This window comes from Lissotriton helveticus, chromosome 8, assembly GCF_964261635.1.
Source record: "Lissotriton helveticus chromosome 8, aLisHel1.1, whole genome shotgun sequence".
NCBI classification, from domain to species: domain Eukaryota; kingdom Metazoa; phylum Chordata; class Amphibia; order Caudata; family Salamandridae; genus Lissotriton; species Lissotriton helveticus.
In genome coordinates this window covers 1,444,470,636-1,444,492,407 of record NC_136069.1, presented here as the reverse complement: position 1 = coordinate 1,444,492,407, position 21,772 = coordinate 1,444,470,636, and positions in this window count along the sequence as shown.

Here is a 21,772-nt window from a genome sequence, read left to right as displayed (position 1 = left end):
TTCATTATAAAATCAGGTTACAAATAACGGCATCGAAATAAAAGACACATGTCTTTCCTGTATATTAAGAGTGCTATAAAACATTATGAGAAGAGCCTAATTAATCAGGATGCTGTGCTGAGCATTCCACGAGAACGGGTGTGCTCATGACTAGCTCAGCTCGTCATGAGCGCACGAGCGCCGTGCCTCATGACGAGCTGAGCTCGTCATGAGCATGGGGGCGCGGCGCGCGCCCCCCCGCCCCCCAGCACAGCGGGGAAATTACCCCCGCACGGAAGGGGTTAAGAAAAGATGTTTTGGAGGTAATAATGTGTGGCATAAACATTAATTCCCTTTCATTTCATTTCATAACCTTTATTCAGCCACCAACTAGGTCATAATAGTACAAACACACAATAAAAAATCTTGTACAAACCAAATGATCGGTGCATGTCAATTTCATTATAAAATCAGGTTACAAATAACGGCATCGAAATAAAAGACACATGTCTTTCCTGTATATTAAGAGTGCTATAAAACATTATGAGAAGAGCCTAATTAATCAGGATGCATGGTGTTCCTGGAGCAAACTGATGTACGCAAGAATGATCTAACACAGAAACATGTTTCAACATCCGGTAGCTCCATTAGACATTGATACAGTAACCTTCAATGTCTATAATTTCTGCCCTTTAACATTGATACACTTCTGCTGTGTGGCATTTTATTTAGGGGTGAGCAGAACTTGTGGAGTTTTACTCCGCAGGATTTCACGGACAAACAGAGAAACTCTGCAAAATTCTGCAGAGTTCTGTAAATCGGCAGACATATGCAGGTTGCGCTGCTCGTGCTGCAATTTAGCACCAGTAGTGTGAGCAGCGCTGAAAGATCAGTGTGATGGACACCAGGTGGTGTGCAAGAGAGCGCAGCCATTCACGTTAATTTTGCTGTCACTTGAATAGAAAATCTACTTGAGCAGCAGCAAATCTACTCCAGAAGCAGCCCTCTGACTTTGATTGCTTGCAATCACCTGAAACTTCCCACAACTGTCACATTAAAAAATGTCACCAGGGGCCGCCAAATCTCACTCTCATTTCTGAACGCTCGAAGGAGAGAATTTTGTCATGCAGCGATTTGCAGAATTTGGCTGGAACTCAGAGTTACAAGTGTAATGCTGAGTTGTCAAATTTGTGGGCAAAATGAAATAACCTACCACATGCCCTCCCTTAATCTTGTTGTGATGGTGAAGTGTTTTGTCATTTCTGTGCAGCTGTGTTTTTGTGCTGCATTATTGCAATATGATTTAGCGCTATACTGCACTTGCAGTGTTCTGTTCTTTTTTGACTTTCTTGTTGTGATGTATCTTTATTATTTTAATTGTGTTGTTATATTGCTTTGTATATGCTTTGGGTATGTTATTTCGTTGTGTTGAGCTGCTTGCATTAGATTTGTCACAAAAGCTGTTATATTACTAGCTAAAAGCACCAGATGTCTTGAACATTCATGTGACAAACAAGCATTTCACTCTGTTTTAGGTGGTACATTTCTGCACACAAATACTTATTGACTGATGCTATTTCTTGTACTTTGTGGTAAGTTGAGGCAGTGCTTGCTCCAAACACATTTTACCATTGTATTGTAACAGAGTTGTTGTAGAGGTAATGTATGATAACAACCCTTGTGTACAATTGTTGTTTTGTTGATTTTCTGTGCTTCTGTATATTTATTCTGCATTACTGCAATGTAATTGTATTGTGTTGTATTGCAGTTGCATTCAGTTTTGACTGTTTTGTTGGGATGTGTCTAATTGTGTTTCAATTGTACAGTTATGCTGCTTTGTGTATGCTGTGGTGTTAAGTCCTGCTGCCTAGTTTAGAAATATATTAAGAAATACTGCCACATTTGCTGCCAAAAACATCATGTGCCTTTCTGTGACAAGCAGTGTCTTAGGTGGTAAAATAGGACTTCTTCAGCTCTTTGACTAAATAAGATACCAGGCAGCGCACTTCCTACTGCTCACTTTATGTGATAGGCAGGCCTATGTCTTGAATAAGCACCCCTTGTGCACATGTTATGTGATATGACCCCTTAGGTTCATTATTTTTAATGTATCAATCAAACAGCATTTGTATAGCGCGGCACTATCATCGCTAGGGGTATCTGGGAAGCTGGGGTGGCGTGGTCTTCCGTCTCCTTCTGTAGTCCGCCAGGGAGGTAGTTGTTCAGAGGGGAGAAGAAGGCCATTCCATATTTTGGCGGTGATGAAGGAGAAGGAACGGCCCGCTGTGACTCCAACAGATGCAGGGATGTGTGCAAGGGCTAGTGAGGAGGAAAGCAGGTGTCTTGTAGGTAGATGGAAGCTGAGTCAGTGGTTGATGTTCTCAGGTCCTTGATCGTGTGGGACTTTGTAGGTTTGCATGAGGATCTTGAACTGGCATATTTTCTGGATGAGGAGCCAATGGAGGTTTCTGAGGTGGAGGGTGATGTGGCTCCATTTGGGGGACTCCAGGAGGAGTCTGGCAGCAGTGTCATGTATGGTCTGGAGTATTCTGAGGAGCTGGGTGGTGATGCCAGCATAGAGTGTGTTGCCATAGTCGAGACAGCTGGTGACAAGAGTCTGAGTGATGGTCTTTCAGAAGTTGACTGGGATCCATCTGTATATTTTGCGGAGAGTGTGCAGGGTGTGGAAGCAAGTGGATGCTACTGTGCTGACTTGTCATTTCATGGTCAGTTCGCTGTTGAGGATGATGCCTAAGTTTTCCCCTAAGATCAGTAGTTCTATCTTGTCAAAGTTTAAGGCAATTGGCCCTCACCCAGTTGGCTACTTTGGTTGTGGCGACTCCAAGATTTGTTATGGTGGTTGAGGGGTCTTTAGTTAGCGAGATGAAGAGTTGAGAGTTGTCAGCGTAGGAGACTATGTTGATGCCATAGCAAAGGGGGTCATGTAGGTGTTAAACAATGTGGGGCTGAGGGATGATCCTTGGGGTATATCGCATATGATGTCCTTGGGTTCAAACTTCGGAGGTGAACGGTGTGTCCTGTAAGGAAGGAAGAGATCCACTTGAAGGCTCTGTATGCCAATGTTGTAGAGGCTGTTGATGAGGATGTGGCGTGATACGGTGTCGAGCGAAGTGGAGAGGCTATGGAGGATCAGGCCTACCATCTCCCCAAGGTCTAGGAGGTTTCTGATGTCATTTGTGGCTGCGATCAGCGTTGTCTCTGTACTGTGGTTGGCACAGAATAAGGATTGGGAGGCATCAAAAATGTGGTTTTGTTCCAGGTGGTGAGTTGGCCTTTTCAAGTACTTTAGCTGGGTAAGGGATCAAGGAAATCGGTCTGTAATTTTTGATTTTGCTGGGGTAGGAGGAGGATTTCTTTAGGAGGGGTCTAACCTCTGCATGTTTCCATCTGTCTGGAATGGTTGCTGTGGTGACCAAATTATAGTGTACAAAATATCATGATATGGATAGATCATCTGCAAGAATATCGTTGTCAAGAATATTGATTTTAAAGTAAGTAATATTGATTTTGAAAATAGCAAAGTCATTCATATCGTTTACAAAAATATAGTTGTTAATAATTAAATTTTTAACTATTGTTTTGTATTTTAGTATATATTTTAAATGTATATGATGTAATTTTTTTGTAGTACAGTTGTTTATGTTTTTAGGTCTCATCTAGCGATGCACCGCATGCGCCGCTTGCCTTGGATAGACCTATAGTCGTCGGGTTTGCTAGCGAAGGGAGACAGGAGATGGCACGCGCCTGGACAGGCGATGTTCCCACACACGCATATCTCCTGTCCGCGCTCACAGCATTTGAGCAGAATGCTCGCCATGCACACTTGCACTCTCACGGCGACAACTTGTTAATCCCCTCGGGGTGTCACAAACATCAGGGTGCAGCGGGGTGAGGCGTCTGTCTCTCCCTGCCAGTCAGAACAGTTACTTCAGATGAAGCAGCTGACGAAAGTGGGGTCTTCTAGCCCCCGTGTTTGTGATGCATTTCATTCCAGGTGCTTGCAAATGCCGGGGTTTTGAACTGATGATGTACACAACAAACTTGCAAAACAGGACGGGTGAGTGTGGCTCTGCAACCCTATGAACCCCAAAAGGCAGATTCTGAACGAGCCTTGAAAACCCCTCGTTGAACCGGAGCTCTCTTCCGTTCCTGGATGAAATGGTGGCTGCGGGCAGCACCTTAAAAAGAGTGGACCACGGAAGTAACCTTGTTTCCGTTTACGCGATTTTGAATATTTGAAAATACAACCATTCATGAGGGCAGATATGCGGGCCCTCAAACAGTTGGGTTTATTCCCTTCACATTGTCTTGGTTATTATTTTCCAGAAACATCTTTCTAATGCTGCTTTTAAAGTCAGGAATGGAAACTTCTTTTTTTTGCAGTTCACTGCAGCAATTTAGCTCTCAATAAAGGGAGAACATACCATTTATTTTAGCAATGTATTCATTTAGAATCTTTATTTTCAACAATACAACTGAAATATACAAACAACCATGAAAGAGGTTAAAGGCTTCAGTGATACATCTCCACGCACAATCACGTGCTGCTCAATAGAACAGTCCTGGAAAATCTGGCTATTCAAAAGTAGAGGTGAGAGAGCAAACAAATGAACGGAGAGCAGAGATAACGTTCTGGCACAAATCTTAGAACCCCTGTATGAGCCAAAGCTTGAAAATGGGTTATGTAAATCACACAGCAATCCGTGCAAAATATGATAAATCATGTTCTGATTTCAAAAAGGTATATTTAACATTTGCTTGCTTTGATACCCTATTTGGATTTGGGCTTTCTCAATTAATTCATCATTCCACATTCCTTGTAAGTATGAACGTTTGTCTACCACTGCTTGTCCACTAGACTGTAAAGGAGAATTGATCACCATTTTGTGTATCGCCCCTTACTCTTGCTAAGCATTGCCCATTCTTTACCTTTTGAGCGTGTTTCGTTTTATTGCTTTATTTTTCGACATGCTCTGGTTGTGTCCTGCTGCTAATGCAGTTGTTTACTGTGTTTGCATAATTCCTTCCTGTTTAGTATGTTTTGGGACCCTTTCATCTTTTTAATGTTTGACAGTCTATCGTTAAGTGTCTTTGTTCAGCCTCGTTCTCAACAATTTGGGGTGCTTGTTGTTGCCAAATCAAACAACAATTTTTAGGAGTTGCATGAGCAATGAGAAAGAAATGTGCGGTATATGTGCTCAGAATATATTTAGGACTACCTGCATATACAGAGAACTATACACAACACGAGAGGTACCAGACGTCTATACATGGGAGCCTATGAAGTACTCACTCTGTGAAAAGACAAAACCAACAGGTCAGTGTACAGATTATCCACGATTGAAATATATAATCATACCAGGAGAAGAACGAAGAGAGAAACCTGAAGGGAAAGAAAAGCCCCAGAGGTTCTTGGAAAAATTCCCATCAGCCTGCTCAGTAGCAGAATGTCGTCATATGGGTAGAATGGTTGACAAAGGCAATGTCCATGATGCCCTTCCTTAGGAAGCACCCAAGGCTAGCAACAACTTTGGACCATTGCGTTGACCCTCAACCAACATAGACACAGACTGAAAAGGATTGAATTGCAGTGCTCAAAAGAATATGTGATAAGGAAAAGAAACAAAGTTCATAATCCAAGTGTTGTTAAAAATACCTACCTTGATGTCATAAGAAAACTTTATTGGGTCTGACCATCAAGGTGGTATGGTTAAAAGCAGAGTGCCAATAGCATGCAAGAAATTGCTATTAATCATGAATTTTAATTGGTCGACATGTTTCAGCCTTGAAAAGGCTTTCTTCAGGACCTATGATGTACTACTGCAATATAGAAAAAAACGTGAATACACTTACTGGGTGAAAGCCTCAATAAGTGAGTCTGTCCTCCAAAAGTGAGGAGTCAGAAATCTTCTCCTGTATATAAAACAATCAAAATACAAAGCGACAAACATGATTACTTATTGTCTGCAAAGGAAACATCTAAGTGTGAAGTACACTACAGGCTCCTATATAAATCCACTCACCCGAATTGCAGGGAGGAAAAACCTCACCTCACCTGGCACTTGCTCACAGTGAAGGAGGCCACGCACTAAGAAGAAAAAAGAAGAAAGTACAACAGCATACGTATCATTGAATGAGTTTTGTGAAGATCAACACTCACAATAGTGTAAAAAGGGAGACCCTGTGTCATGGCGACACCTCTGACCCAAGGGCCTCTGGAGGGTATGGCATCCCTCTACAAGGCCGCACATCAAGCTTAAGTTTAAAGAGGCCCGTCAACCCAGAGGGCCATAAAACTGTGTAGAACTAAATCCAGGCTAAACGGGTAAGTCCCATTCAAACATTAACAAAAAAGACATCTCCTTACACTTAAGGTGTCTTGAAAATCTGAGGCAGGTCGCCAGTAAGTCAAAAATAGTGCCTGAACCCCAGCTTATAGTTATAGAAACAGGTCTACCCAACACATGCTCGTAGAATGAAGGCAGCCCCCGTGTCCGGCCCCAAGCGCTCACCTCTCCGTCGTTACCTCGCTCAAGACTGTGAGTCGAGGGGGAGGTGAGGACATCAGGACAGCGACACGGTAAAATAGTCAGACTGCGGACCTGAAAGGGAACGAGGCCGTCTCCTTTGGCGGCCAATCAAATGCGAGCGAGCCAAGGCGGACCTCATTCCATATGTGTGCAGGCCTCGGGGGCTGTTCAAAGGCGAACAGGCCCCGCTATTGGTCCGATTCCGGACCAATCCATAAAGCGCACAGAGAAGTTGAATATGTAGTTTCAAAGTCGTGCCGTGATTGGATCAAATTGTAGACCAATGGAGTTTATGCTTGTCCGTGTTAAGTGAAATGTACACAGACCGAATCTGCACAACGCGAGTGCGGCCATGCATAAAGGCAGAATACCTAATGTTACTCTGCAGGGACAAATAGAAATAGACTGATCATGCTTAAAAACGGACCACTTTCAGCGCTCCGTTCTCTAACATTCCCTGGAAATGGGCTGTTGGTAAAATATCGCATCTCTCATATCCAGACATTAGATAGATATAAACCATTCACAGAGGGCCATCCGTTCTAATGCAATGCAATGCAGCCTAGAATAAGCTCCCACACAGTCAAACCACATGACGCAGTTACATAAAATCCTATGTCCTCCCTCAATGCCCCATGATGGTATGGGCTCGCCCTTGAATGGAGGCATGAACCAACGTTAGGAACAGGCGTGAGAGGGTGTACACATGCTCACATCACATCACAACCTGTCCGATGGTATAGGCCAGCAAGAGTACAAAGAGCCAAAAGGCAAAACGCCACTTTACTCAAAGGTGAAACAGATCGAGGGACCATGACAAATTCATGAAAAACTGGTACCCATGGTGTACTAGAAAAGCAGAGCCTTACAGTTGTAACCACGGGATGTCATCATTCAACCCCTCCGTGTCACTCCGTAATTTATACACCCACTTTTGTTCCCTTCTCAGTAAGAACTGTGAGATATCTGTTATGTGGTCAGGTATATAAGGCTGTTCCAGGACCACCCACTGTAAGTCATTTGCCGTATGCTTCGCTTGTAAAAAGTGGGATGTAAGGCGAGTTGCTTGTTTACTGCGTCTGATCGTACTCTTGTGTTCTTGGACGCGTAGTTTGATTTTCCTCGTTGTCATCCCAATATATCTCAGCATGCATGGGCAAGTGATCTGGTAGATAACTCTTTCGCTATTACAATTTGTGTGGCGTTTGAGTATCCACGGTCGAGAGGTGCCTATGTCCACTGATGTAGTCTTCTTGGTCTGAGGACAAACTGAACAATTCCCACAGGGATGATGGCCCTGCACGGGTGGGAGGTTCCACAGAGTGGACGTGGAAACATCTCCCACTCTGCGTGGTCTAGTGTGGACCAGTTCATCCTTTAGATTTGAGCCTCTTTTAAACGCAAAAAGAGGCAGGGGAATCTTGTCACCAGAACTGTTCAAAATCTTCCATTTCTGTCTGACAATCTTCTGAAGTTTAGACGAAGAGGTGTTAAACGTTGTAACACAAACCATTTGTCCCAGGGGTGGCTTAGCCACAGGTGCCTCTAGTAATGACTCCCGATGGTTATTCGCGGCCCGTTTACATGATGTCTTGATCAGCCGGCTGGGGTACTGTCGCATCCTCAGTCTTGTGGAGAGGTCCCTGGCCTGCACTTGGAAATCTCTTTTCTCTGAACAGTTTCTCCTCACTCTTAAAAACTGCCCAAAGGGGAGGTTCTCCCTCAGTGAGCGTGGATGATGACTATCAAACCTTAAAAGTGAGTTCCGTGCCATTGGTTTTCTGTACAGTGAGCTGGCTAGGTGACCGTCTAGTGGAAAGACCACCAAATCCAAGAATGGTAATTGGTCTTTACTGTGCTCCTGAGTGAACCTCAAAAACGGGTTAAGGCCATTAAGCCAGACGTGGAAAGCTAGTAAAGAAGGCTCATCACCGCGCCACACCACCAAGATGTCGTCTATATACCTTTTCCACACCACCAAATGCTGGTGATGCGGATTGGTGGTACTCAATACATGCTGGCTTTCAAAGTTGTGCATGTAGAGGTTCGCCAGACTCGGCGCAAACTTGCTGCCCATCGAGGTCCCAGATGTTTGTAAATATAAGGACTCCTCAAAAGCAAAAAAGTTTTGGGTCATTGCGATCCTGGCCAGTTCTATTATGAAATGGACAGGTGTCACACTGACTGGGGGGGACTCTTCCAAAAGTTCCTGTACAGTTTGCAGAGTCTCCCTCTGGGGTATGCAAGTATACAATGATTCTACATCAAAGCTCGCTAGGATGTCGGTATCTGTATTGAAGTCAATCTCTGGTAACAGACGAAGGACATCCTTCGTGTCCTGAAGGTATGACGGCATCCGTTTTACCAATGGTTGTAGGAAGACATCAACAAAAGATGACAGCGGTTCTAGAAGGGAACCAATGCCAGAGATGATTGGCCGACCCGGAGGTGGTCTGGTTGGTTTATGCACCTTGGGTAGTGTGTAAAAGTACGGGACTGTGGGGGATTTAGCCACCAAATAAGTCGCCTCTTGGGAGGTAATCCAGCCTTCTGCGCTAGCCTCCTCTGTTAGATGTTTAATCTCATTGGTGATCCTGGTGGTTGGATCCTGATCGAGAAGTGCATAGAACTGGGTGTTGCCTAGTTGCCTCAGGCATTCCACGCGGTACGTTGTGGTGTCCTGGATGACAATAGCCCCACCCTTGTCTGCTGGTTTGATCGTAATACCAGAATCATTGGACAAAGTCTCAAGTGCAGATCTCTCTTTTTTGGACAGATTCTGATAGCCTATGTGACTAGAGAAATCCAAAGCTTTCATGTCTTCCAGCACTGCGGCCTCAAAGGCTCCAACCTTAGGTGGAACCTGTTGGAGCAAGGGCATGAAGGTGGACTTCACCCTAAGTCCGGTGTTATTGTCAGCATCTACATCCAGTTCCTTGTTCTTAAAGAAGAAATGTAGTCTGACTGTCCTAAAAAAACGTTCCATCTCCGATCGGATTTGGAACGAATCACCAGTGTTGGTAGGGACAAATCCTAAACCCTTATTGAGCACTATTTTCTCCAAGGGTGTCAATATTCGTGCACTCAAGTTTACAACCAGATCACCCGTGATGCTGGGTGTGTCCATTGCTGGTTCTGTGTCTCCTGGATCTGCTTGTGTTAAAGATTGTCCGCCCATTGGACTTGACCTGAGTTTTGTCCTCTCCGCTTCCCCCGATTGCCTCCCCGGCCCTGTCCTAAAAAAGGAGGCTGATTGTAAGGGTATTGTGGAGGGTAGTTAGCCATGGGCATTGGAAATTGTGGGTAACCCCAAGGGGCTGGAGGCCACCATGGACCCGACTGGTACATGTTACCACGTGTGTTTTGTCTGCGATTCGCTCGACCGCCACAACTCCTCCCCCTTCCCATATTGTTTCCTCCATTATCTGAATCAGAAGAATCTGGGCCGCGAATAACCATCGGGAGTCATTACTAGAGGCACCTGTGGCTAAGCCACCCCTGGGACAAATGGTTTGTGTTACAACGTTTAACACCTCTTCGTCTAAACTTCAGAAGATTGTCAGACAGAAATGGAAGATTTTGAACAGTTCTGGTGACAAGATTCCCCTGCCTCTTTTTGCGTTTAAAAGAGGCTCAAATCTAAAGGATGAACTGGTCCACACTAGACCACGCAGAGTGGGAGATGTTTCCACGTCCACTCTGTGGAACCTCCCACCCGTGCAGGGCCATCATCCCTGTGGGAATTGTTCAGTTTGTCCTCAGACCAAGAAGACTACATCAGTGGACATAGGCACCTCTCGACCGTGGATACTCAAACGCCACACAAATTGTAATAGCGAAAGAGTTATCTACCAGATCACTTGCCCATGCATGCTGAGATATATTGGGATGACAACGAGGAAAATCAAACTACGCGTCCAAGAACACAAGAGTACGATCAGACGCAGTAAACAAGCAACTCGCCTTACATCCCACTTTTTACAAGCGAAGCATACGGCAAATGACTTACAGTGGGTGGTCCTGGAACAGCCTTATATACCTGACCACATAACAGATATCTCACAGTTCTTACTGAGAAGGGAACAAAAGTGGGTGTATAAATTACGGAGTGACACGGAGGGGTTGAATGATGACATCCCGTGGTTACAACTGTAAGGCTCTGCTTTTCTAGTACACCATGGGTACCAGTTTTTCATGAATTTGTCATGGTCCCTCGATCTGTTCCACCTTTGAGTAAAGTGGCGTTTTGCCTTTTGGCTCTTTGTACTCTTGCTGGCCTATACCATCGGACAGGTTGTGATGTGATGTGAGCATGTGTACACCCTCTCACGCCTGTTCCTAACGTTGGTTCATGCCTCCATTCAAGGGCGAGCCCATACCATCATGGGGCATTGAGGGAGGACATAGGATTTTATGTAACTGCGTCATGTGGTTTGACTGTGTGGGAGCTTATTCTAGGCTGCATTGCATTGCATTAGAACGGATGGCCCTCTGTGAATGGTTTATATCTATCTAATGTCTGGATATGAGAGATGCGATATTTTACCAACAGCCCATTTCCAGGGAATGTTAGAGAACGGAGCGCTGAAAGTGGTCCGTTTTTAAGCATGATCAGTCTATTTCTATTTGTCCCTGCAGAGTAACATTAAGTATTCTGCCTTTATGCATGGCCGCACTCGCGTTGTGCAGATTCGGTCTGTGTACATTTCACTTAACACGGACAAGCATAAACTCCATTGGTCTACAATTTGATCCAATCACGGCACGACTTTGAAACTACATATTCAACTTCTCTGTGCGCTTTATGGATTGGTCCGGAATCGGACCAATAGCGGGGCCTGTTCGCCTTTGAACAGCCCCCGAGGCCTGCACACATATGGAATGAGGTCCGCCTTGGCTCGCTCGCATTTGATTGGCCGCCAAAGGAGACGGCCTCGTTCCCTTTCAGGTCCGCAGTCTGACTATTTTACCGTGTCGCTGTCCTGATGTCCTCACCTCCCCCTCGACTCACAGTCTTGAGCGAGGTAACGACGGAGAGGTGAGCGCTTGGGGCCGGACACGGGGGCTGCCTTCATTCTACGAGCATGTGTTGGGTAGACCTGTTTCTATAACTATAAGCTGGGGTTCAGGCACTATTTTTGACTTACTGGCGACCTGCCTCAGATTTTCAAGACACCTTAAGTGTAAGGAGATGTCTTTTTTGTTAATGTTTGAATGGGACTTACCCGTTTAGCCTGGATTTAGTTCTACACAGTTTTATGGCCCTCTGGGTTGACGGGCCTCTTTAAACTTAAGCTTGATGTGCGGCCTTGTAGAGGGATGCCATACCCTCCAGAGGCCCTTGGGTCAGAGGTGTCGCCATGACACAGGGTCTCCCTTTTTACACTATTGTGAGTGTTGATCTTCACAAAACTCATTCAATGATACGTATGCTGTTGTACTTTCTTCTTTTTTCTTCTTAGTGCGTGGCCTCCTTCACTGTGAGCAAGTGCCAGGTGAGGTGAGGTTTTTCCTCCCTGCAATTCGGGTGAGTGGATTTATATAGGAGCCTGTAGTGTACTTCACACTTAGATGTTTCCTTTGCAGACAATAAGTAATCATGTTTGTCGCTTTGTATTTTGATTGTTTTATATACAGGAGAAGATTTCTGACTCCTCACTTTTGGAGGACAGACTCACTTATTGAGGCTTTCACCCAGTAAGTGTATTCACGTTTTTTTCTATATTGCAGTAGTACATCATAGGTCCTGAAGAAAGCCTTTTCAAGGCTGAAACATGTCGACCAATTAAAATTCATGATTAATAGCAATTTCTTGCATGCTATTGGCACTCTGCTTTTAACCATACCACCTTGATGGTCAGACCCAATAAAGTTTTCTTATGACATCAAGGTAGGTATTTTTAACAACACTTGGATTATGAACTTTGTTTCTTTTCCTTATCACATATTCTTTTGAGCACTGCAATTCAATCCTTTTCAGTCTGTGTCTATGTTGGTTGAGGGTCAACGCAATGGTCCAAAGTTGTTGCTAGCCTTGGGTGCTTCCTAAGGAAGGGCATCATGGACATTGCCTTTGTCAACCATTCTACCCATATGACGACATTCTGCTACTGAGCAGGCTGATGGGAATTTTTCCAAGAACCTCTGGGGCTTTTCTTTCCCTTCAGGTTTCTCTCTTCGTTCTTCTCCTGGTATGATTATATATTTCAATCGTGGATAATCTGTACACTGACCTGTTGGTTTTGTCTTTTCACAGAGTGAGTACTTCATAGGCTCCCATGTATAGACGTCTGGTACCTCTCGTGTTGTGTATGACTTAGTTGGGGGACAAGGTACCATTAAGTCTTTAAACATTTCTCCCCTTAGGCCCTCCCCTACCCAGTTTGGTTTGTTATACAGAGAACTATTCAAGGCAGTTGGGTACTATGTGTGTGTACACTAAAAAAATTATTTGCAACGCAATAGGTCTCACATTTGCGAGAGTTTACGCTATTGCCATTGTAAGGGACATGACTTTTTTGTTTGTGTTTTAAAAAACCTGCAAGCAGTAGCTAAATACGCACTTTGTACTTCTAGTTCTTGCTTAGAAGAAGCAAGGCTGGCATCAAAAGAGGCATAGTTACTGCCATCCTTGCTTATCATAAGCAAGGACTATAAGTACAAAGTGGGTGTTTACGTGCCGCTTGCAGGTTTTCAAAATACATAAATAAAAGCCTTTGTGATTTACAATTCCAATAGCTCAAACTCGCAAATGCGAGACCTATTGCATTGCAAATGCTTGTTTAATGTAGTTGTTACAGTTTAACAAACTGTTGTGATTTTTAGTACTGTAGCAAGTTGCGTGTCAATAGGGTTACACTTTCCCTACTGCTGCACAGACTGTAGCAGGAATAGTATATTTTACCCCTCCGCAAACTAACACTTTCCTTATTGTTGCATTGAGTGCAGTTGAAATAGTAAAATGTATCCCTCCATAATTTAGTAATTACTCTATTGTTTCAGTTAATATAGTTGGAATAGTACATTTTACCCATATGTCTTTCTACTGTTGCATTGCAGAAGTGGGAGTAGTACGTTTTATCCATGCTTAGACCAACACTTTGTCTACTTTTGTATAAATTGTAGTGGGATTAGTATATGTATTGCATGTAAAATTGTATTATTTTATTTTATATTGTCATAATTTATATTATGTTTTTCTTTATTTAACATTATAACATTTATAATTATTAATGTTTTCAATGTGTCAAATATTTTAGTAAATTGTAAGTCATTTATGTTGTTTACTTTTTTATTGTAATTAAAATGGCTTGTTTTTTAAAATATTTTATGTTCTTGGTATATGTTTATATACATATATATATTCCGCACAGCTTAATCCCACTTTTCCGATACCTTGGACGCTCTCCGGCGGTGCGCTTAGAGGTACGGCAGGGAAAGGCCATTTCTACTTGTTACATTGTTTCCTTCGCAGGAGATCTGCGCGCGCTCGTAGATGCCAGAATTGATTCAAATGAACTCAAATGTTGTAAACTGCTCCAGCGATTTTATTTTAAAGCGAGCCAGCCACCCAACGCATTTCGATCTCCACTGAAATCTTGTTCACGGGTAAAATTACAAATTCACAACAGCTTTTTTTCTTTTTTTAAATATTACAGTTCCTGTGACTTTACATCACTTCCTGTATAGCGCCGCTATGCATTCTGGACATAGTAGTTTAAATCCATCTTTTATACAATTTATACTGATTAAACTTCCTTTTTGTTAAGACGTATTTTCATTCTGTACCTTTTATAAATATTTATGTGTGTTTTTCTTAAAAACATAAGTGTTAATAAAACCATAAAAGCATACGTGCAATGTCCTGCAATATATAAATGCATTGGTCAATTATATCATTTTAGTGTCTAACATATTGGTATTCATACTGTTTATAAACATTTCTATTGAGTGGAAACCATGTAGAGTTTATCAATTCAATATGTTGCTGAACTCAGCCTATATGTAGAATTCCTTATTTTTTAACCCTCCAGTGGGCAATCAATGGTATCTACAATTTTGATAAAGACCGCATATACTTCACATACAACGATGTAATTCATTGTGCTAAGATTTTCATCAAGCCATTTCATATACAGGACTAAGTTAAGATTACTCACCAAGTTATGTGCAACTAAGAAAACCAATATAAAAATAAAAAAATATAAAAAAGGGAAACATTGAATTATTATGAAAGGTTTAAGTAAATTTATATTCTATATTACATATGTACAAAGTTACAGGAAGCCATCTACGCATGCAAACTGATTTCCATATTGATTGTTCATGCAACAGTTATAAGTGATAGTGTAACTCTTCATCCTGATTCAATCCATGCAGGGACATAGTACCAAAATTAATAATATGTCTAGATTCTTTTTGGCTTAAGACATTTTTCTCTGTCTCCGCCTGTAGAGTTTTGTGCAATTGCTTCACTGCATAAAACTTAACGAACCAAACAACATTCACTGGATGATGTCATCAGTGATGTCATTAGTGATGTCATTTGAGATGTCATCAGTGATGTCATCAGTGATGTCACTGACCATATCATGAATGATGTAATATATGACATCATCAGCAGTGGATTGCCGGCGCGTGAGTTACAGTTAGTACACCTATCTATAACAGAGGAATTTCAATGGTTTGTACGAGTGAAATGACCAGTTAACTATAACACTCCTAAAACCTATGGTTTTTTCAGTGAATTTCAAAAGTTTTTTTAAGTGATAATTCCTAACTATAACGTCCCTGAAACCTACTTTTTTTTTCAGTGAATTTCAATGGTTTTTTAAATGCTAATTTCTAACTATAACATGTGTGAAACCTATGGTTTTTTCAGTGAATTTCTAAAATTTTTATGATGATAATTTATTATAATTTTTTTTTCATATTGTTTTACTAAAAAAATGTTAATCAATTTTTGTATATATCTTATTTTTTTAAATTACATTAAACATATTTAATAAAACAAATATATTTTTTAAAAATTAAAAATATATATGTTTTTATAATTTTTTGTTCATTTGAATATATTTATATTATTTTCTATATTTTTTTTCTATTCTTTTTGGAGTCGCGCACCCAACGCGCACCCTTCTCGTCCACGTGTCCGCCATTTTAAGACTGCTGTGTAGGATCCGCGTATGGTGTGCGATGAACGCGATTTTCCCAACGCGGATGCTATGCGATTGGTACGCAACTTATAGTGCATACTCAATATATACGTATTACGCAACATGCCATTCGCGCGGTTGCGCGTGACATCATACGAGCATCAGACGCGGTGGGTGCGCGATCCCCGCAAAAAAATTTAAAGTTCAAAAACATATATATATATATATATATATATTTAATATAAATATTAAGGCAAGACGTTATCTGAGCTGGGTGCCAGCTGGGTGCGAGCTGCGTGCACGTACCCTACGCGGACCCCATGTGACCAGAAAAAAAGAGATTTGATTGGTTCATTACAATTCCTTTTTTTTAAAATCTTTTTATTCACAATTTTTTCATAATATACACAACCCCTCCCCTCCACCCCCACCCCCAAGACCAAGATCATACCATAAACAAGAAAGACTTATTACATTCATAAATCTGAAGTTAATCCATTATAGTTAGTTAAACACATGCGGAGGCAACAACAAAATCATAATAAATAAATGGAAACCTATGTATGTCTCTGAATCCACTGCAAGAGCGGTGCCCAGATCAGCATACCCCTTCTTCTTTTGTTAGAGCCTTTATTTTTATAAATTGCAACCTCAAGGCTGCAGGTCGCAAGTAGCCTAGCCCTCCATTGTAGGAAGGCAGGTGGATTAGGATCGAGCCAGGCTGAGGCAATACAGAGTCGCAAGATTGTCATAGCCACAAAAATCAATCCCTGTATGTTTGTCTGCCGCCCACAGTTTGCTACACCCAACATAATTTCCTCGGTTGAAACATCCACTCTTATTTGGCATACTTCTGATAAAAATTCAGATATATCTTTGATCAGAATATTAAGCGTGTTACAAGTGGCAAACATATGTATAATATCAGCCCCAAACAATGCACAACGTGGGCACGTAGTTCCCTTCCCTGTCCCCCATTTGGCGATTTTCTTTGGTGTATAATATAGGGAAAAGAATGTTTTATAGCATTGTGCTTGTAGCTTTATGGACATTAGCGATGTTTGGGCTAAATCATAGGCACGGCGGGGGATTGTAGACTGAACTCCCAGCTTGACCTGCCAAACAGAAGACTGTTTGTCCATATCATCTGGAAAAGCTGAGTTCAGGGTTTCATATATTTCCCCAATCTTGGGTGTGTTTTTTTTACAAAGATTATCAATCAGTTGATTATTCTGGAAATTGCCCCGCCCGACAGTTTTCTTTGCTAAAAAATCTCTAACCTGCAAGAACTTAAAAAAATCCCTGTGGCTAATATTTTATTCAACATGTAGATCTTCAAACATCTTAAGGCCACCTGGTGCATAAAAACAGCCCAGCTGTACCAATCCGGCCGAGACCCATCTATTTATACAGCTATCCTGGAAAATTTTAGGTAGATCATTATTAAGGCTCACTGGAGTATAATATGAATATCGCCCAAACCCCAAGAGCCTACGCACATTACTCTACACTTTGTACACCCCTGCGATAGTTTTAAACTTAACTTTCTTAAAATAGCTATCGTTGGTATGCCGCCAAAAGCAACCAGCACATTCTTCTCCTAGTATAATTTCTTGAGGCGTCGGGATCGCTTGACTGATAGAATCATGAGAGATCAGTTTAGCACAATATTTCAAGACGGTGGCCCAATAGTAAAGTTTAAAGATAGGCAGAGATAATCCTCCTCTTTCCTTTGGTAGTACAATCCATTTAAGGGCCCGCCAGGGTTTCTTTTATCCCCAGATAAAACTTGAAAACATGGAATCTATAGTTCTAAAAATTTGGGGAGAAAACTCGAGACATATATTCCGGAAAAAATATAAAAACCGGGGCAAAAAAAAGCATCTTAATCACATTACATCGACCACCAATAGTCAGATGTAAATTATTCAGTCGGACCAGCTCTTTCTTAGTGCGTGATATCAGTGGGTTCAAGTTATTATTAACTATATTTTCTATTTTGGGCCTTAAGTTAACACCTAGATATACGGCCTCCTCAGTCACTCTTGGGTCTCTCATCACAATTTTGTTGTTGAGAACAATCAGGGTTTTGCTGGAGTTCAATTTGTAGCCAGACACTAACCCAAACCGATATGCCTCTTCTTCTATCACAGGCATGGCTATATTGGGGTCTCTAGTAACAAGTGTGATATCATCGGCGTATGCTAAAATTTTGGTATTGTGATTACGTATTTGAATCTGTGGTATTGATACAAGCTTATCCAACCACCGGATGAATGGGTCAATATATATCGCGAAAAGAAGAGGGGAGCAAGGGCACCCCTGCCTAGTCCCTCTCGAGATCCCAAAATTCTCTGACAAGAGCCCATTAACCCATACTCTGGCGCTTGGCTTATCGTATAGCCTTTGGGTAGCCGTGATGAATCTATTAGTAATTCCACAATGAGACATTGCAGCCCATAAAAATCTCCAGGAGACCCTATCAAACGCTTTCTCCTCGTCAAGCAGAATAAGCGCCACAGGGTCTCCTGTTGACTCCGTATAATCGAATAGAGAGATTACCCGTTGTACATGGTCAGTTGTTGACCTTCCTGGTATAAACCCATGCTGGTAATTTGATACTACTTTGTTTATTTTTGGTGCAAGTCTAGCTGCTAAGAGTTTCGAATACATTTTAGAATCCTCGTTGATCAGGGTAATAGGACGGTATGATCCTAAATCGAGAGGGCTTTTATTCTTTTTCAGGAAAACCACAATCTTAGCTTCTTACCATGAGGCGGGTGGGGTCCCCCCCTGAAATATGAATAAATAGTTCTACCATTATCGTTTTTAGTTGGTCAACAAATTTCATATAGAACTCTGTCGGGATCCCGTCCAGCCCTGCCGACTTTCCACTGGATAACGAGTTTAAAAAGAGGAGGATCTCTTCCCAGTTAGGTAAATCATCCAGCATCTTCCTTCTCAAATCTAGTCCCTGGGATTACATCTAAATACGAATCAGGGTCCCCCAGCCCCACTGCAGGTTCTGTGTATAGGTCTTGATAAAATCTCTGAAACGATGCCCTTACTTCAGATGGTTCCGATCTTAAACCTAATCTGGGATCCTGAATTTCTTTTATAGTGCTAGCTGATGTCTCTTCTCTTATACACACTGCCAGCTGATGCCCAACCTGTTCACTTAGCTCATACACTTTCTCTTTATATATCGATGCTTTGATGATAGCTTTTTCCACTAGTATTTCTGAGATAAGATTTCTAGCGATGGCTACCTGAGCCAAAGCGAAATCTGGCACCTGGCCAGGTTGTGCTGATATAATCAAGTCCTCCTCGGCTTTACCCAGATTATGTTGTAGTGCTGCCATGCGGAGTTTTCCTTCCCTGTTTGACCTAAGCAAGAATTGCAGTTTCTCACCCCTTATGCACGCCTTCAGGGCGTCCCACACTATCGCTGTAGGCACACTACCCAGATTATCCACTATAAATCCCGGGATCCACCCCCTCATGTGTTGGCAGTAGTTTTCATTCTTCAATAAAGCCCTCTCAAATGTCCAGGTCGTAATCGGACGACTATTCTGAGTGCATAATAAGTTTAATATTAGTGGATTATGGTCCGACAATACACGCAGGAGTTTTTCTATCGTGCACAAAGATTTCAGTGACTTCGACATGAGCATATAGTCTAACCATGCATGTCGGGAGTGTGGATATTAATACAACGTAAATCCAGGATCTCCTATATGATTATGTTGCCACCCATCTATTAGGCCATGTACAATGCACATATCTTTTAGCGCCCGGAAGACTCTTGGTTTTCTACCATGATATTTGAATTCAGGATCAATTGTCCAGTCCCCTGGAAGATGTAGATTGAGATCCCCGCATAAGATCAGGGGTAGGGGCCAGTGTGTTAGCTCATTGGATACATCAGTGAGCATCTCTGGCTCATCGCAGACACTCCCATAGATGGTGCAGAGTGTCATCTTATTTAGCCCATTATTATTCTGGCATTTGGCGATTGCCCATCTACCGAATTTATCAGACAACACTCTGCCGAATTGGAGCCCCCCCACCTTTTGCTAAAATCGCCACCCCCTTAGTTCGGACACCCTGTGTTGAAGCAACGATAAGTTTATACCCCAGCATTTTGAATAAATACTGCTGAGAGCCTTCAATATGTGTCTCTTGCATACAAACGATGTTAGCTTCCATTAATTGCAGCCCCGCTGCGACCTTCTGATTTTTTTTTATATCATTGAGGCCACAGATATTAAGTGAAACAATTTTTAGCTTAGCCATGTTATCATTAGGGCTGTTACAGATTGCCTAGCTTCATGTTCCTGCCCTATTCTCCTGATCATTACATATTTGTCTATGTGCCCCACGACAATGTCTATTCCACCCCTCCTGTACTCTAAAACTCTTGGTCTTGAGCTCCCCCCACCCTCCCCCCTCAGCCCCCCCTTGACCCCCCCACCTTCCCCCTCTTACCATCCAATGAGGCATCCTAGGTCCCGGGGTACCCAGGTGTGGGCGTCCGTATGGTCAGAGCGCCTCAGCGGACCCCGTGGCCTGGCCCTGTATGCTTGGGTTGTGCGGGTGGGATTAATTATGAGATTAAACATTTCCCTAAGCCTTTATGCATAATCAAATATTATATCATATTTTGGTTCGCAAGCTTTTGATGTCTCCCCCCCCTCCACCCCTTCTAATTATTCCCCATGCTTTCAAGCGTTTAAACTGCTAGTCTGGTTGCTGATTTGCGCCGCCTTATACTTTGTCTATTTCTTTCTTCATTTCCTTTCTATAATTTTAGCTATTTTCCGGAGTTTCTTTTCCCAGTCTCTAAGATTTCTCTTAAGTAGGCCTCGGCCTGGATTTCGCTTGTGAAGCTTCTCGTTGAGCCCTTATATACTATTTTCAGTCGTGCCGGATTTTGCAGGAAGACTGTCGCTCCAATTTTTTAGAAGGGCGTGAACAATTGTCTCATTTTCCACATTCGTTCTACGGTGTTATAGGCAAAATCTGGTCTGGCAAAGAACATAAAGCCTTTGTGTTCACTCTGACTTGTAGGCCTTGCAAGATCATAGATAGCTTCTCGACGGAGGAACTTCCCGAAGTGAACCAGCATAGCCCTGGGATATTGACATGGCTTATGAGAGTGTTAAGGTAGCGTCAAAGGAAATCGATGGGCACGCTGTATTTCCCTATCCATATCCCAGGCGTCAAGTTCCGGGAAGGCTGATTTAAGTAGGTTGATCATAGAGCCCCTTGAGTCATTTCCCTAAAAACCTTCGGGAATTCCGAGAAACCTCAGATTATTTCTTCTGGATCTATTTTCGTGTTCTTCGACTTTTAACATGAGGTCTTTTATAATTCCATCATGTTCCTTTTCCAGTTTTTGCAGCTTGGTGACATCAGTTTCCAGATTTTCTGTACGTGCTTCTACTGAGGTCATTCTATCTGAGATCTCAGTACATATATTGCCCACTTTTTTGTAATTGCTCCTTGCAGTTTTTCAATGGCAGCATGGTTCCTTTGGCTATCTTTTTTAACATCCTTATGAAAATTCTTAATGGAGCTCAGCACTTCGCTCAGCGAGGGTTCTACAGTCGTTCCTGAGCCTTGTCTATTTCCATTTGGCTTTTGGCTTCCCCCTTCTGTCTCATCCAAGCTGCACTGATGATGTTCTATTTCTCCCGATGATTTTGAGGTCTGACTTTTTCGTGTAGGTTTAGTTCTTGCTTTGGTATGATCAGTGTTGCTGCCTGGTTCTATAGTCTCTTCGTTTGTTAAATTACATTGTCTTTTGTGTCTTGTCCTCTTTTTTCCAGTTTTCTCCTGGAGTTCGTGCCTTGTCCGGTTTCGCTAAATTTTCTAGATTCATTGGAGCCTAAGACCTCCGGGGTTGCTACGTCCGGTTTTTGGCCTGCACTTGTTTCACTTGTCTCACTTGAAATGGACATCCCTGTTTCATATATGTCCGAGACCGATTCCTCCTCGGAGAATGCGTTGTTTACTGACAGTAACATTTTCCCCGGTGAAGGTGTTTACATACTGAGAGAGGAAGAGGTGTGCTCGTGGCTCGAA